We start from the raw sequence: 15,287 nt of genomic DNA, 5'->3' as shown, positions 1-15,287 counted from the left end.
ACATGTCATTCCCAAACTCCTAATTTATCCTCCCCCCCCCACCTTTCCCCTTTGGTAACCGTAAGGTTGTTTTCAAGTCTTTGTTTTTATTGATTTTTAGCACGCTGGGGAGAAAAGGAAAACTTAAGCCACAAACAATGAAGGTAAATAAATGACTGTCACCCACCCTGAGATCCTGAGCGAGTCTGTGTGTGTGTGTGGCAGAAAGACCGAGTAACATTTGCAAGATGACCTGAGCCTTAGAGTTATTCAAGCAGCGTGAATTTACAGGAAATGCCCCACTTGGGGTTTGTTGGTTTCTGTTCACCCTCAGTCCCAGAGCCTCGTGCACGGCATCCCTGTACTTGCTTGATAAATGCAGATGTCAATGACACCTGTAACCTGCTCCTTAGAATTAGCTCCACCTTGAGTTAAAACATCTTTTAAATAGAGATTGTATTTTATTATCTTAAAGCACCTTGGGGTCTAATCTTTCCTCACGATATGCTTACAATACAGTGTTGTATAATTCAGTCATTAAAAAAATATATTGTTATTGGTCGTGGTGACATCAAGATGTCCCCATGGTCGTGGTGACAGCGGTGAGAGGAACAGGGCTGCCCTTCCGTGACCTGCCGTCTCACTGGAGCGCAGCCCACCCTGGGGGATGCAGGGGCTTGGGACTCGCTGATTTGGGGGCCTCCAAGGAGCCAGCCTGAGAGGCGAGTGAGGTAGGGGTACGTGGAGAGACCCTGACATGGGCAAACACAGGCTGGATTTTCATCCCAAGCCCCAGGAGCCTGGGGAGTGAGAGGTGGGAAGGAAAAGTGGTCCCAGGACTCATCTTGAGGTGGGGGGTCTTTGAAGCGTCGATCGGTCAGGAGGAGAGGAGGACAGAAAGGCAGGAGGAATGGCAGGGAGCCTGTGTCCGCTTGACCAGGGAAGGAGATGTTAACAGGGGATGTGGGCTCCAGCTCGGGGCGTGGCGGGAGGCGTGGTAATGTGGGCGGGGTTTCTCCAGGCTGTCACTTGGAGTGAGGGGGCCTGGGGACAGTGCAGGGCCCGGCCTGGAAGCACAGAGCTTTCTGACTCAGGTACGTGGTCGGCGGTTTTGAATAGTGACTAAATCCAGCCTGGAGTGTAGACGGTGTGCTTTGCTACAGATCCGTGTGCTTCACCTTCAGCCCTTGACGCCTTCCTCGGAGACTGGAGCAGCCCCGTCTGTGCCTTACCAGGGAGGAGGCAGGCAGTCTTCACTAGTCAGTGGCGACTGTAAGTCTGAAAGCAGGACGCCCTTTAAGAATCGATGCTGGACTTTCAGAGATGCATAAATATGATGAGTTCCATTACCTGTGTTGTTACTCATTAGCCTGTGAGCTTGTGTGACATTCCTATATAACAGCCTTCAGAATAGGCAGTCTTCGCATCATAATAGCGAAGTGTAATTTACCACTTTAAATGCTATTTAACTTTTGCATTGGTGTTTTGTCTTCCTCCTTTTCTTAAAAACTGGCATAATGTTTTCAAACTTTCTGTATACCGCCCGCTCTGCCCCTTCTACCTTCTGTTTGCTTTTACAACACTGGTTTTGAGAACATGACTTTTTTTAACCTTTTTTTCTTTTTACTGTTCCCTTACTTCTGAAAACTCAATATAGGGTTTGTTATTTAATCATTTCATAACAGAGTCTAGTTCTATTTACCATTTTCCTGAGGCTCATGTTACTATTGTCTTGAATACAAGAAAAAGATTTTGGAAAAGACACTGCAGTACTCAGTACGTTTTATGAGTTGATTACTGTTCTTTAGCAGGACTGATGAGAAAATATTGAGAATGTGTTCTGCGATTTTAATGTTCTCCAGGACATGTCTAATTGAGTTGTGTGGAGACTGTGAATCTCACACGTATATCTCTTCATGGCGTTTACTGCACCCTTCACACACCAGCTGTAAGAGACGGAGGGTTGATTGACGTGTGTGGGTGTCATGTCAGTGATGTGTCACGTCTGTCTGAATCTGTGGTGACCTCGCCAGGACAGTAAGACTGTGCTTCATCCCGCACTGTCATTTGTAATGTTCACTGAGGTATTCTACCCCTAAAGAAGGCAACAGTAACTTTTACTCCAGTCTACAGGGAGGAACAAGTGAACGCATGGCGCTTTACATTTTTTTATTAGAATCTGCTAGCAAAACAAATATACTCGTGAAAATTATTAACAGGGGACTTGGAATAACAGTTTTGCATGGTTAAGTTCGCAGGTTTCTTTTTGTATTATTTTGCAGTTATTTGTGTTTATAGGAGCGATTTTACATTCTATTGTACTATTTGTTCATAGTAGTCATAATATTTTTTGTTAAGGATATTATGGATTAATATGCTCCCTATATTAATATTTTATGGGGCATGACTTCTTTGTGAGACATTTCAGAACAACTGAAACAGCTTTGCCATTAAAAATCTTTCTTGGGGAACTCCCTGGCGGTCCAGTGGATAGGACTCGGCGCTGTCACTGCTGAGGGCCCGAGATCCATCCCTGCTCTGGGAACTAAGATCCCACAAGCCACGCGTTGCGGCCAAAAAAAAAAAGGTCTTCCTTGCGGCTCCCACAGTCGAAATGAAATGGCTCCTTTGGAACAGAGGACAGTCACAGTCATGGCTCTGTCTCTGTTCTTCAAGGATGTGAAAATGGAGGGTTAGTAGCCGAACATACAGCCTAGTGATTTACCCACGATTCGAAGTCAATAGTATAAAATCTTGCTCTGCAATTACATAAAGCCAGGAATCCTGTCAGACACAGTGTAGTCCTCCACTCTCGCTTTCAGTGTTCCCTCGTCTCTTACTAATGTTTCTTACATTTGATTCACTTTTCTTACCTGAAACCTGAGAAGAAATCTATGAGACACCAGTGGATTCTGGCATCTCTCACCTAAGGCTGTTACACAAAACTCTGGGGAAGGCACAGTGGGCAGCCTAAAGTGTGAGAACTGGCTGAAAGAGAAAGTCTGATGAGGAAGGTATATTATTATCCATCCTGGGATCTGATGGGAGAAGTCTAAGCCATTTACAGGAAAAGAGTGACCTTCTTTAACCTGAAAAAGTCTTGCGCACTAAATGTCAGTATTCCAAAAACCACTTTGGGTATTCACACAATTATATGTTATTTAAATATATAGATTTAGATACGGGTATTTTTTTCATTATTAGCTTCCGTTAAATTAAAGCCTCTAACTTTGTTGAACTATGCAATGCAATAGTGTGATTTTGGACCTGCAGGATGATACCCTCTGAATGGGGGGCGTCCATGAATCCTGTGCAGGGAGACATTCTAGCATTTTCAAACAGTCAAGGTTTATTAGAGAAATAATTTCATTTAACTAAGATGTTACCCCACGTGGAAATTAATTTAAATGGTAACATTGAGGATAATAATTCTTTACTATTGCAGGGGGGGCTGAACTTTAAAATCATATAAATGAACCCTTTCACTCATGTGGGGTTAATCATTTTGATTTTTTTTTTTTTGCGGTACGCGGGCCTCTCACTGTTGTGGCCTCTCCCGTTGCAGAGCACAGGCTCCGGACGCGCAGGCTCAGCGGCCATGGCTCACGGGCCCAGCCGCTCCGCGGCACGTGGGATCCTCCCGGACCAGGGCACGAACCCGTGTCTCCTGCATCGGCAGGCGGACTCTCAACCACTGCACCACCAGGGAATCCCCATTTTGACAGTTTTAATGCACTCATGTTAAAATGAATGTGCTTATGTGTTTGAAATCATGTTCTCTGTTACATTGTAGGGTAACACCCATTAAAATGTTCAGTTAGTACTAAATTCAGTCACAAACCCTAAACACCAGGACACACACAAAAAATCTACATTATTTCTTGAATGGATGGATATGCCAACAGAAATTGCTACATATACAACACAGTACAAACATTCAGAGTGATTGAATTATTTGATTTCAAAAGTTATTTTAGCAATCAGGGTTGATTTTCAAGTCGTTGTTACATAACAAGACAGCCAGAGTGTGGTTCTTCTTGTTTCCAGGAATGCTCTTTGGACAGAGGTATTAATAATAACTCTAATAGCTAAAATTGTGTAATTTACTACACGTCAGATGCTGTGTGCTTTACAAGTATGAGTTTATTTAATCCCCAAGACAGCCCTCTGGATAAATACTGTTATCATAAATTGAGGCCTGGTGGTAGGTGACACATCTGAGGTCACTTGAGGCTGGAGGGTCCGGGAGCAGGAACCCAGGCTGACGTGGCTCCAGAGTCGCTCTGGTTGGTCACAGACTCCTGTGCCTGTTGAATATGGTGTGATTTTGACACTTGCGTCTTAATGTACAAAGACACCTGTATCTACGCATCAGTTTAGGGCTCCCCTTCATAGAAACCCAGAGCCCACCATGCGTGGACTTCAAGTGCAACTTTGTTCACAGAACAAGATACTTCAGTGGAAATCATGTGACATTTGTAGGGATTCTCAGCAGTAAGGAATTTCTCTTCTTTGTGTTTTTTGTTTCTGTCGAGACTTCCGGGCATTGGTAAGAAGGAAGAAGGTTGGTCGACAGTAGTGGTGATCGACAGGCCTTCAGGGCTCAGCCAGGTAATGGAAATTATTAAACGTATAAGATGATAGGGAGGAATAGGCATGGTGGTAAATTACAGACATAACAGTCTGCCTCAACACTTCAAATTCACTGTTTTTTTTTTTTTTTTTGCGGTACGCAGGCCTCTCACCGCTGTGGCCTCTCCCGTTGCGGAGCACAGGCTCCGGACACACAGGCTCAGTGACCATGGCTCACGGGCCCAGCCGCTCCGCGGCACGTGGGATCTTCCCGGACCGAGGCACGAACCCGTGTCCCCTGCATCTGCAGGCGGACTCTGAACCACTGCGCCACCGGGGAAGCCCCCAAATTCACTGTTTTTACAGCGTGCACCAAACAAATCTGACTGATGTCAGCCTCAGGCCTTCATTGCTGGTTTCTGTTGTATAATTATGTAAGTACCTGTCATGATGATTTCAGTGACTTCACTAGAAATTCTTTTAGAGACGGCTGTTTGGTTAAATCATAAGGTATAATACCAACAGGCATTTCCTTTTTTATTCTTTACAACAAATTTCAGTAACCTTTTTTTTTCAGATGGTGAAAGTAATCGTTAAGGAAAATTAGAATGAAAATTCTTCATTAGAATGAAGACTTCCTTGATAAGGCCCAGGAATGTTCCATCCAAAACATCTGTTCTAACCTGTACTTAACTTAGCAGCAGCTCTTTCAAGGCTCACTGTGTCTTTGCACCTGACTTTTGTCTTGTACAGTGGATGATGGCTGCATCCTGCCTTTTATGGGTGAGGGATGGTGAGGGACCGGAAGGGATCCACCTCCTGTGTCAGAGCCAAGTTCTCCCCAAACCAGTGGGAGTCTTGCTGGTTTAACCCCATGGTTGCCCTTACAGATCATGTTTGAGGCTCCGGTAGCTGAAACGAAATGTCGCTTTTCCTCCTTCTGGTTCAGAGCACAGAACTGCAGGGGACTGGCTTTTGTATATTCGCTCTTGTGCCTCTCTCTTCTGCTCCGGAGCCGTGGTGACCTTCTCCATTAGGCTGTGGGTGAATACAAGGGAGAGGTTTGTGTCAGGGCGACGAGGCAGAGCCTGAAGTCCTCTAAGGACAGGAGTGGGAACTAGGGCAGGTCCTAGAAAAGAAGAGGCGTAAATACTGGAAACCTGGTCAGGATTATATGAAATTCCTTCTCCTAGATTTGCTAGTGACATTTGAGTATTTCAGAGGAAAGTAACAGAACGGCCCTAAGAAACCAGCATTTCTGTTTCCTGAACAACTTGGTGGCCAAGTTGCTCTTTATTTCTGGTGGAAAAAGAACTTAACGTACTTGTAAAACAGGGCATAATGCCACTTTGATGAAGCTTTTTCAAGAATAACTAGTTCAGGAAATATGAGCAGTTTGTCTATTTAAGGTTTAACGGGGGTGGCATCTGGGGCTCAGGAGGATCCATTGACGTGAATTTTACAGTTGAAAATGCTCCATAAGCAAACATAGAACATAGACACAGTCGGGATAAATGAGACTGTCTCTCAACCTATAAATTATTCACAGGAACATTTCAACCCTTAAACCTATACAGCCTTGTATTTACAGTGAGTAATGGGGGTACTTCAGGGTGTCATTGGACTGGATTTATTTCATTGAGGGTGAACGTGAGAGATAGGAGAAACTCCAACAGTCTAGTAACCAAAGGGAAAGTAAGGAAATACTTTTGTTGGATTTACAGGTGATTATGGAGATACTCTGATAAGAAAGCTGTTGAATAAGATGTGTGAGTCTCATTCTGTTATATAAGCTTTAGAATCCCTTTAGCATCTGCATCTAGCCAGTTTATATTTCGGATTAATTATAATCACATACACACGGAAAGAACCATCACATGCGCGGCACGCTCGCTCAGCAGAGCTCACAGAGCCTGGTGGAGAGGGGTTGCTGCTTCGCCCTGGAGCAAAGCCCCACCCACCTCCCGCCGTGACCCTGGCCTTGGGTGGCTCTGGGCTTCTGGCCTCCTGTGAGGGTCCCGGTTCTCTCAGCCTCCTAAGCTGTGCCCCAGCTTCCAGCCCAGCCCGGCCTCCCCAGCTGCCCCTGAGGAGCCGGCCCAGGGCCCTGCGGAGGGCTGGTGGGGTGAGGACGACCCTGTGATGGGGCTTCTCTGAATTCTACCCCAGACCCAGACCCAGGCCCACAAGTGGCACTTGAATTGTTACGTCTTCTGCCAACTCTTCTTTACGGCGGGTTTGCTCTTGTATCCACCCGCGCCCGGGGCTCGAGGTGGCCGTGGAAGCATTGACCCTGATCTGGAAGTCCATGCCTGGCGGTTTCCTTCAGTCCTTAGCGCGACGATGGACTTAACACATGTGCTCTCAGACTTCTCACTTTTAAAGTGGGAGCGATAGGCGTTGCTGTCCTGTGCATCTTAGCCGTAATTGGAATTGGCTTTGGGGAGGCACATGTGTACTCGGTTTCCAGTTTTAGAAATTAAAATTAATATTGCAGTGAATTTTCTTATCATGTCTTTGGATGTATTTGTGTGTGTGTGTGTATGTACGTGTGCATGTGTAGATGTGTGTGCACATGTGTGCGCGCACACCTGTGTGTGTGTAGGTAGCTCTCGGCACATCTATAGGACTGGGATTTCTGAATCATGGACTGTCTCACCTCTATTTTAATTGCATGTGTTTTGTTCTCCATGAGAGACTGTTACTGTTCTTACAGTTATGATTTATTTAAATTTATCCACATGTTTTTTTTTTCCCATTACTCTATTCCTTACCGAGTTGAGTGCTTTTCTCTGCCATATCCTTGCACCTGAAGAACCACTTCTTCTCATTCTTTCCAATGAGAGTCTACTTCTGATGACTTCACTCAGTTTTAGTTTGGTTGGAAAAACTTATTTTTATTCTTCAAACCAAAGGATATGGGCATAGAATTCTTTTTGGCAGTCATGTTCTTTCTGGAATTTAGAGAGGTTATTTTATTGTCTTCTGGCTTTTGTCATTTGAGTGGATAACAGTAAACTGTCAGTTTTGCTGTTAGCCAAAGAAGGTTAAACTCCTAGTACCCCCCTCAGCTGCTCATTAGATTTGAGTTTGCTTCATCTTACGTTTGCTTGTGTTTCCCTGCTTGGTGTCCGTGATGATTCTTGAATCTATAGCATGATATTTTCACCACTTTTAGAAAATCTCAGCCATTATTCAAGTATTATGTCAGCATCACCTTCTCTCTTTTCATTACAGTGGCATAAATTAGACCTTATTATCTGGACACATGTTATATCTTTTCTTTTTTGTGGTACGCGGGCCTCTCACCGTTGTGGCCTCTCCCGTTGAGGAGCACAGGCTTCGGACGTGCAGGCTCAGCGGCCATGGCTCACCGGGCCTAGCCGCTCCGCGGCATGTGGGATCTTCCCGGACCAGGGCACGAACCCGTGTCCCCTGCATCGGCAGGCGGACTCTCAGCCACTGCGCCACCAGGGAAGCCCAACCTGTTATATCTTTATGCTCCCTTAATTTATTTTCATTTTTAAAGATTCTCCTCGTGCTTCATTCTGGAGATTTTCTCCTGAACTTTATTGCAGTTGTCTATTCTTTTCCTAATCCGTGGATCAGCGATCTTTTTCTGTAAAAGGCCAGGGAGTAAATATCGTATGCTTTTATAGCCTTGGTCACAACTAGAAAACTTGGCATTATAACACAACAAAGTCATAGCCAGTAGGTAACCAGATGGATACGATTTTGTTCCAATAAAAATTAATTACTGAAACCAAGAGTCTGCCAGATGTGGCCCACAGGCTGAGGTTTGCCACCCCCTTGTCTAATATAGCCTATTGAATTCATAATTTCATATACTGTATTTTTTATGTCAAGAGTTTACACTTGGCTCTTTTTATAGACTCTAGTTCCCTGGTGAAATTTAGCATAATGCCAACTATTTTTCTGAGCATATCAATTATAATTATTTTAACACTTGTGTCTGATAATTCCAACATCTGGATCAACCCTGAGTGTACTTCTAGGGCTCGTTTTTCCTCTTGGTCACCTCTCTTGCTCTGCCTATTTTCTGCGTCTGGAGTCTTGGTGTGACCAACTGCAAAGGCTCTGGATGAGACGTCAACGCAGGGGTATGCATCACCTTCCTATCACCAAGTGGGAGCGTTATCGAGGCGGAGCTTCAGTACTTACAAAACTTGGTGTATTTCTGCTTCTCCGTAGATCCAGGGGTACTCTATTTTCAGGGGTCCCAAGTGAAAGTCTTGGGAATTGATCGCCTGCTCACTGGCAGGCCCCATCTGCCATGATTTATCCCCCAGGCCCCCGTGAAGGTTCCACTACATTCTCGCCTCTTCACACCCGGTGCTGTGGGCTCTTCTGCACCTGCCCCGCGTGGCCTGGTGAGGACCCGGGACCCAGAGGAGGTGTGTGCATAGCTCATGTGTCCACTCTGCCCTCTCTTTTTTTTTTTCACTCTGCCTTCTCTTGAGGGTCCTGAATCCTCAGTCTTGGCTGTCCTAGAAGCCTGGACACCTGGGTGTCACTTCCTTAAGAAATGGGGGGAAACTGTTCAGATCCTTGCCCAGCTTCCCAGCATCTCTGTTGGTTTAGAGACAGACGCTGGCCTGTGGGAGGTGAGCCCTCTCCCAGCGCCTGGACCCTGCCTCCCTGGCCCACGGCTGGGTCCTCAGTACTTTCAGATAATGTTTGTTTTGGTCCTTTGTTGGCTTGTTTCATTGGCTTCTGGCTTCCCTGGTTTGCTTTTAGAGGGCAGCTGGAGGCTGGTCCAGTGTTCCTGGGGATGGACGTTCATCTATTACTCTTTAGTCTCTGGGAAACAGTTCAGAGCGGTCTCTTCTCTTTCCTTCGTTCTGTGCAGGTTATTTTCCGCGTGCCGTGTCACGGTCCTTCTCTGCATGGTCCTCCCTTGCTCTGCATCTCAGGATGTCCTGCAAACTGCATTTCCCACACTCTGTGGTCTGGCATCCAACTGGGTTCGGAGCAGGGGTGGGCACCCCCAGGGGACCCGGCCCTGCGGCTGAGAGGCCGTCTTACCCTCTCCTTTCGTGGGCAGACACCTGGTCACCCTCTGGTCAAGGTCCTGGGGGTGGAGCCCTCCCGGGGTCTGGCTTCCCTTTGGCTCTGAGCCCCCATCGTGCACCGTGTCTTTAAGGAGGTGATGGGTTTCCCGCTGCTGCTTGAACCTTGTTGCGTGACCACCCTCATCTGTGCCCTGAATCCCACCAGCTCCTCTCTGAAGAGCCGCCTGGGTAAGGTTTTATCCGTTAACCCTCTGGGTGTGCTTCCTTCTTACGCCCTGTCTGGTCTACGTGTTCATTCTAATCTGTGTAATTAGAGGGTCTGCTGAGGGTGAATGAGTAGGGTAGTTAAAGTTTTGCCCAAAAGTAGGGACTTTTAACTTATGCAAACGTGTATTTGGCCAAGAGTTAAAACCTGAAAGATAATAGTGAACATTTCATGAGGTTTCCCCAAATGCAAGTGTACCTTAGTGTGAATTGTGCAGCTAGGAGACACGCGCTGGGTTATTCTGTAGAACGAGGTCTGCAGAGTTTCTAGGTGAGACTGAACAGTGACACCACAGGGATAAGTCGGTAGGTGAGCGTGCGGTCTGGACCGAAGAGAGTGGAGAGGCATCCGCTGGCTTGGGCGTGTCAGCATGTCGACCTGGAGTGTTTTCACCCCTGCAACCACCCGTATGGGATTTGCGGTTCCTCCCCTGGCGCGCTGACCTTTTCACATTGATTCTTTCTACCTGCTGCCAAGATGCAAAATCGATATAATCAGGCAGGGAAATCACTTGATAGTGGACTGGCCTGAAAATAGGGGAGAAAATCTCATTACTCAGTGTCCTTGGGTGTGCTGATAACGTGTATAAGACAGGTGCACAGGCCACGGATGCAGTTCTTCTTGATTTATACTCATAGATCTGATACATGTATTTGACGAAGAGCACAGAATCCAGGGAGCAGGGATGTGAGGCTCATTTCCGACGACATCTCTCGATGATGCCGCATGGCATTTCTCTTTTCCTTCGAAACCAGCCTTGAGAGATACCCCCGACCCTCCATCTCTGTGTTTCACCTGACATAGAGGGGTCGCGACCAGGTCTGTAATGGAACCGTTTTCACGGGGTGATGGGAGGGGTTGGAGAGCCTTGGACATTGCCCGTCCCGTTTCCATCCTCCACCTCCTGTGGAGGCAGGCGAGTCCTGTGAAGCATCGCCAGCAACCCTGCATCCCTGGGGTTTCCTGCCAGAATCCCGGGTCTCGTTCACGAAAACCCAACCAGTTGTTCCCTTCCCTTGGGAATAAAGGTGGACGTGTTGGCAGAACCCCTAAGTCAGAGCAAGTCAGTAGCCCTCAGTTTATCATTTAGCTAACAGACCACTGAAACCTGTATAAATCTGTATAAAAACCAGCTGGAGGTCTTGGAAGAGCCCTGGGAAATCTTTGGAACCCTGAGCCCTGTTTGCAGTTGCCTGTTCCACCTCCTTAGGGAGCAGACTGGGGGGGATTCGTAGGATTTGTGTGTTTGCCGAAACCATATTTTATTCAGGTATGCTCTGTGGTAATAGCTTTCAGGGGTGATAAAGCATATATACTGATTTAAGATGACAGTACATTTCCTTTTGATTATTTCACCAAAGGTTTTAAAAGTTACTTTAAAAAAGAGATGCAGGCTTCCCTGGTGGCGCAGTGGTTGAGAGTCCACCTGCCGTTGCAGGGGACACGGATTCGTGCCCCGGTCCGGGAGGATCCCACATGCCGCGGAGCGGCTGGCCCCGTGAGCCATGGCCGCTGAGCCTGCGCATCTGGAGCCTGTGCTCTGCAACGGGAGAGGCCACAACAGTGAGAGGCCCACGTATCGCAAAAAATAAAAAAGAGCGGCAATATTTTTTTTTATAATCCATTGTTATAAATCTGGGAATCAACCTTGGCAACGGGGTAATTTAAAAAATTTACAGCACACTTTGCCTTTTGACAGCTGCCTTCATGGAGCTCATCTGTGATACTTATATGACAGACTCTTAAAATGTGATGAATTAATGTTAAAAGATGAAAAGTTGAGGTTTTCATTTGTAGTGTCTGGTTGGAAGCTAGTCTCAGATTTTAAAAATTGGTATTTAAAGAATTAAGCAAGTTTTATCTAGAATTATGTATTGTTATAGCTTCTTTGGAAATTATCCAGGAACAGGGCAGGTGGGCTGCTTGGAATGGTCCTCTCACCTGGTGCTCCGGAGAGTTCGCTGAGACAGTTCTCGAGGCCGTGATGTAAAAATGTAAAAAACACACTAGAATAAAGACCCGTCATTCATGTCAACTTTCAGTGGGAAAAAGTGGCGTTGGTATTTAAATTATGAAAATATTTCAAAATTGAACTACAATTGGAAATTATGTTCTTTTTAAAAGGACTATTTTTTAGAGAAATTTAAGGCACACAACAGAATTGAGATGAAGATACAGAGCCTTTCCCTTATACCTCTGTATCAACCATCAACATCAACATCCCCACCAGATGGTACATTTGTTGCAATTGATGGACCTACAGTGACGCATCATCACCCAAAGTCCATAGTTTACTTAGGGCTCATTCTTGGCGTTTCGTGGGTTTGGGCAGATGTATAATGATATGTATCCATGACTATAATATTAGAGAAATTATCTTCACTCCCCTGAAAATTCTCTGTGCTCTGCCTGTTCAGCTTTCCTCCCACCAAACCCCTGGCAACCAGTGATCTTTTTGCTGTCTCCACAGTTTTGCCTTTTCTTGAAGGTCATATAGTTGGAATCATACAATCTGCAGCCTTTTCAAGCTGACTTCTTTCGCTTAGTCATATGCATTTAAGGTTCTTTCATGTCTTTTCACGACTTGATAGCTCATTTCTTTTTAGTGCTGAGTCATATTCCATTGTCTCGATGGACGTATCAGTTTATTTATCCATCAACTACTGGAGGACATGTTGGTTGCTTCCAAGTTACGGAAATTATGAATAAAGCTGCTCTAGACTTCCACCTGTAGGTTTTTATCTGGACATAACTTTTCAGCTCTTTAGAGTCGATACCAAGGAGCACAATTGCTGGATGTGTGATGAGAATGTTTAGCTTTCTAAGAAACCACCAAACTGTCTTCCAAAGTGGCTGCACCATGCTGCATCCCCACCAGCAGTGATGAGAGTTCCTGTTGCTCCACATCCGCACCAGCATTTGGTGATGTCAGTGTCTGGATTTTGGCCATTCTCATAGGTGTGTAGTGGTATCTCATTGTTGTTGTTTTTTTCATTTCCCTGATGACAGCTGATGTGGAACATCTTTTCATGTGCTGATCTGCTATCTGTGTATCTTCGTAGATGTTTGTTAAGATCTTTGGTACCTTTTTTAATCAGGTTGCTATGTTCTTTATGTTTGAATTTTAAGTATTCTTTGTATGTTTTGGATAACAGTCCATTATGTCTCTGTGTCTTTTGCAAGTATTTTATCCCAGTCTGTGGCTTATCTTCTCATTCTCTTAACATTGTCTTTTACTGAGCAGAAGTTTTTCATGTTAAAGAAGTTCAGCTTATCATGTATTTCTTTCATGGATTCTGCCTTTGTTATTGTATCTAAAAGGGCACCACCATACCTAAGGTTATCTGTGTTTTCCCCAACATTATTTTCTAGGTATTTTATAGTTTGTGTTTTACATTTATGCAACTTTCTAGGAATTTTATTTTTTGTGTTTTACATTTAGGTCTGTGATCCATTTTGAGTCAGTTTTGGTGCAGAATGTAAAGTCTGTGTTTAGGTTATTTTTTTTGGTAGGAAAATATGTTCTTGCTTTAGCAAATTTTGCTATCTCCCTTATGCTTTTATTTACATGTTTACACTTATGTATGTTTCAGTTAAGAAATTTTCACCATTTTTTAGTTTTGAAATTTTTTCTTTAAGAATTATTCTTAGAACATGTTCTATGTAACCACTTTTAGAAATAACATATCATTTATGTAAGAGAAAAGTGAGTAACATTATTTTATATTAAATTATATTTAGATTTCTTTAGCCTTGTAAGTGGTCACTAGCTTATTATGAAATAAAGTATATTTGTATGCCATTCTGAAACATGGTTATTATAAATATTTGACACAGATACTCCTGACAAAGTTTTTTTTTAATGAAAAATAAAGCCCTCTCTCACCTGGGACAATAAATTGTAAAATGCCACTGATAGCACTGACATTCATCTGTATTCAGGGGATTATTCATTAGTGGTTAATAACCTCGCATTGGAAGAGTTTTTTTTAAAGTATTGTTTAACTGTTTAATGAAAAGTTGCCTGGAATTTTATGCTGTATTTTAGAATTTATTCCTTCCTCCTGTCTGTCAATGCATTTGTTCATTCAACATTTATTGAGTACTTCCTTACCCATAGTCGGGGGTCAGTGGATATGTGTATTATGGATAAATGATAAAATAGAACACAAACGAAGGTATTGTGCATTCTGTCTTTGATGGATACTCACCGATCCTGCTTTCACTGAAGTCTTTCATTGGTCTGCCCGTCCTTAAACTGGGTTCCTTACCTGGAAGTTAAGGAGTCATAGAACTAACAGATGAGGATCCCATCTCTCTGTGTGTGTGTTCCTTAAACAAAGCAAGATTTTAAAAGACATCTTTGTGCCTAGAACACTTTCTAGCCTAAACGGAGGTGCAAGTATCACGGCTGGAGTTTGTGGAATATCTATTATTTCTTTCTGTTTGTCTGTTATTTTCCTGAGAAACAGAGAAAAACAGGTCGCAAACTGAGTAAGGATGAGGGGAGGGGGTTGAGGAGACGTGGTCTGAGATGTTCTTCCAGGAATGCGGGGAGGGAGTGACCAGGGAGATGGGTGTTGGGTACCACCGAGTTCCCGCCTGATGAGAGGTCACGAATTGTGTCCGGGCTCACACGGCTGTGTGCTTTACGCAGCTTTGTGCGTTCGGACCCCGAGGAGCTGGAGATTCTGCTTAAACCAAGACTGGGATTCATGCAAGCACATCCTGTGAAGGGAGCAAATTGTGGTTTTGTGCCCAAAAGAAATTAAAATAATGTACTAAGGAATTTAAGCTGGTAAGGCTAGAGAGGAAGACGTCAGGGGTGGGGGTGATAAGGCACATTGGACACGCGGTAGGAGTGATGGGTTGAAGGTGTAGGTGGCCCGAGGCCATTTGCTGCTGGACTTTCTGGAGGGAGGGGAGGGTGCTGCTGAGGGGGGTGTTTGGCTGCATCTTGAAAGCAATGGCCGCTGTGGGCTGTTCTGTGCTCCCGAGAGCGCGAGCGGCTGGGGGGGTTTCTGGACGTGCCACCGCTGAGCAGAAGCAGAGGACGTGGAAGGGCTGAGACGCAGGGAGGGCCCTTGGCGTGGCCGCTGGCATCGCCCAGCGCTGTGCTGGGAGGAGTTGTGAGAAGTGGCCACTCAAAGCCTTCGAGCAATAAGAGGAAAGAAAAAGGGGTCCAAGAAAAGAAAGATGATCGTTAGGGAGGAGGAAGGTGAGTGCGTCCTGAAGTTGCGGATTCAGAGCTGGTACCTTGTAGGAGGGAGCGGGGAGGGCGTGTGCTTTTAGAAACGACTGCCAGGCCTTGTGACGACAACTGATCCCACGACCAGGCCTTTGTGGGCACAGTTGGTGCAGAAAACAGCCACTGCCTGGGTGGACTTCGGGGGAAATTCTGCTGAGACTATGGGGACTGAGGGGTTAAAGGTCAGCAACTT

The 15,287-nt window shown here is 45.2% G+C and overlaps 1 protein-coding gene across 5 annotated transcripts in view; it reads left to right on the top strand.

Annotated features, from left to right (window-relative positions):
* Window positions 1–15,287, top strand: part of SPOCK3 (SPARC (osteonectin), cwcv and kazal like domains proteoglycan 3) — a 424,772-nt gene that overhangs the window by 82,909 nt on the left and 326,576 nt on the right. The window lies entirely within an intron of this gene.

The sequence above is a fragment of the Delphinapterus leucas genome, chromosome 6 (assembly GCF_059928025.1).
Source record: "Delphinapterus leucas isolate spDelLeu-1000000601 "Yukka" chromosome 6, BTC_Dleu_Yukka2, whole genome shotgun sequence".
NCBI lineage: Eukaryota > Metazoa > Chordata > Mammalia > Artiodactyla > Monodontidae > Delphinapterus > Delphinapterus leucas.
Note: the sequence above shows the minus strand (reverse complement) of the source record. Positions and strands in the feature narration are given on the sequence as shown.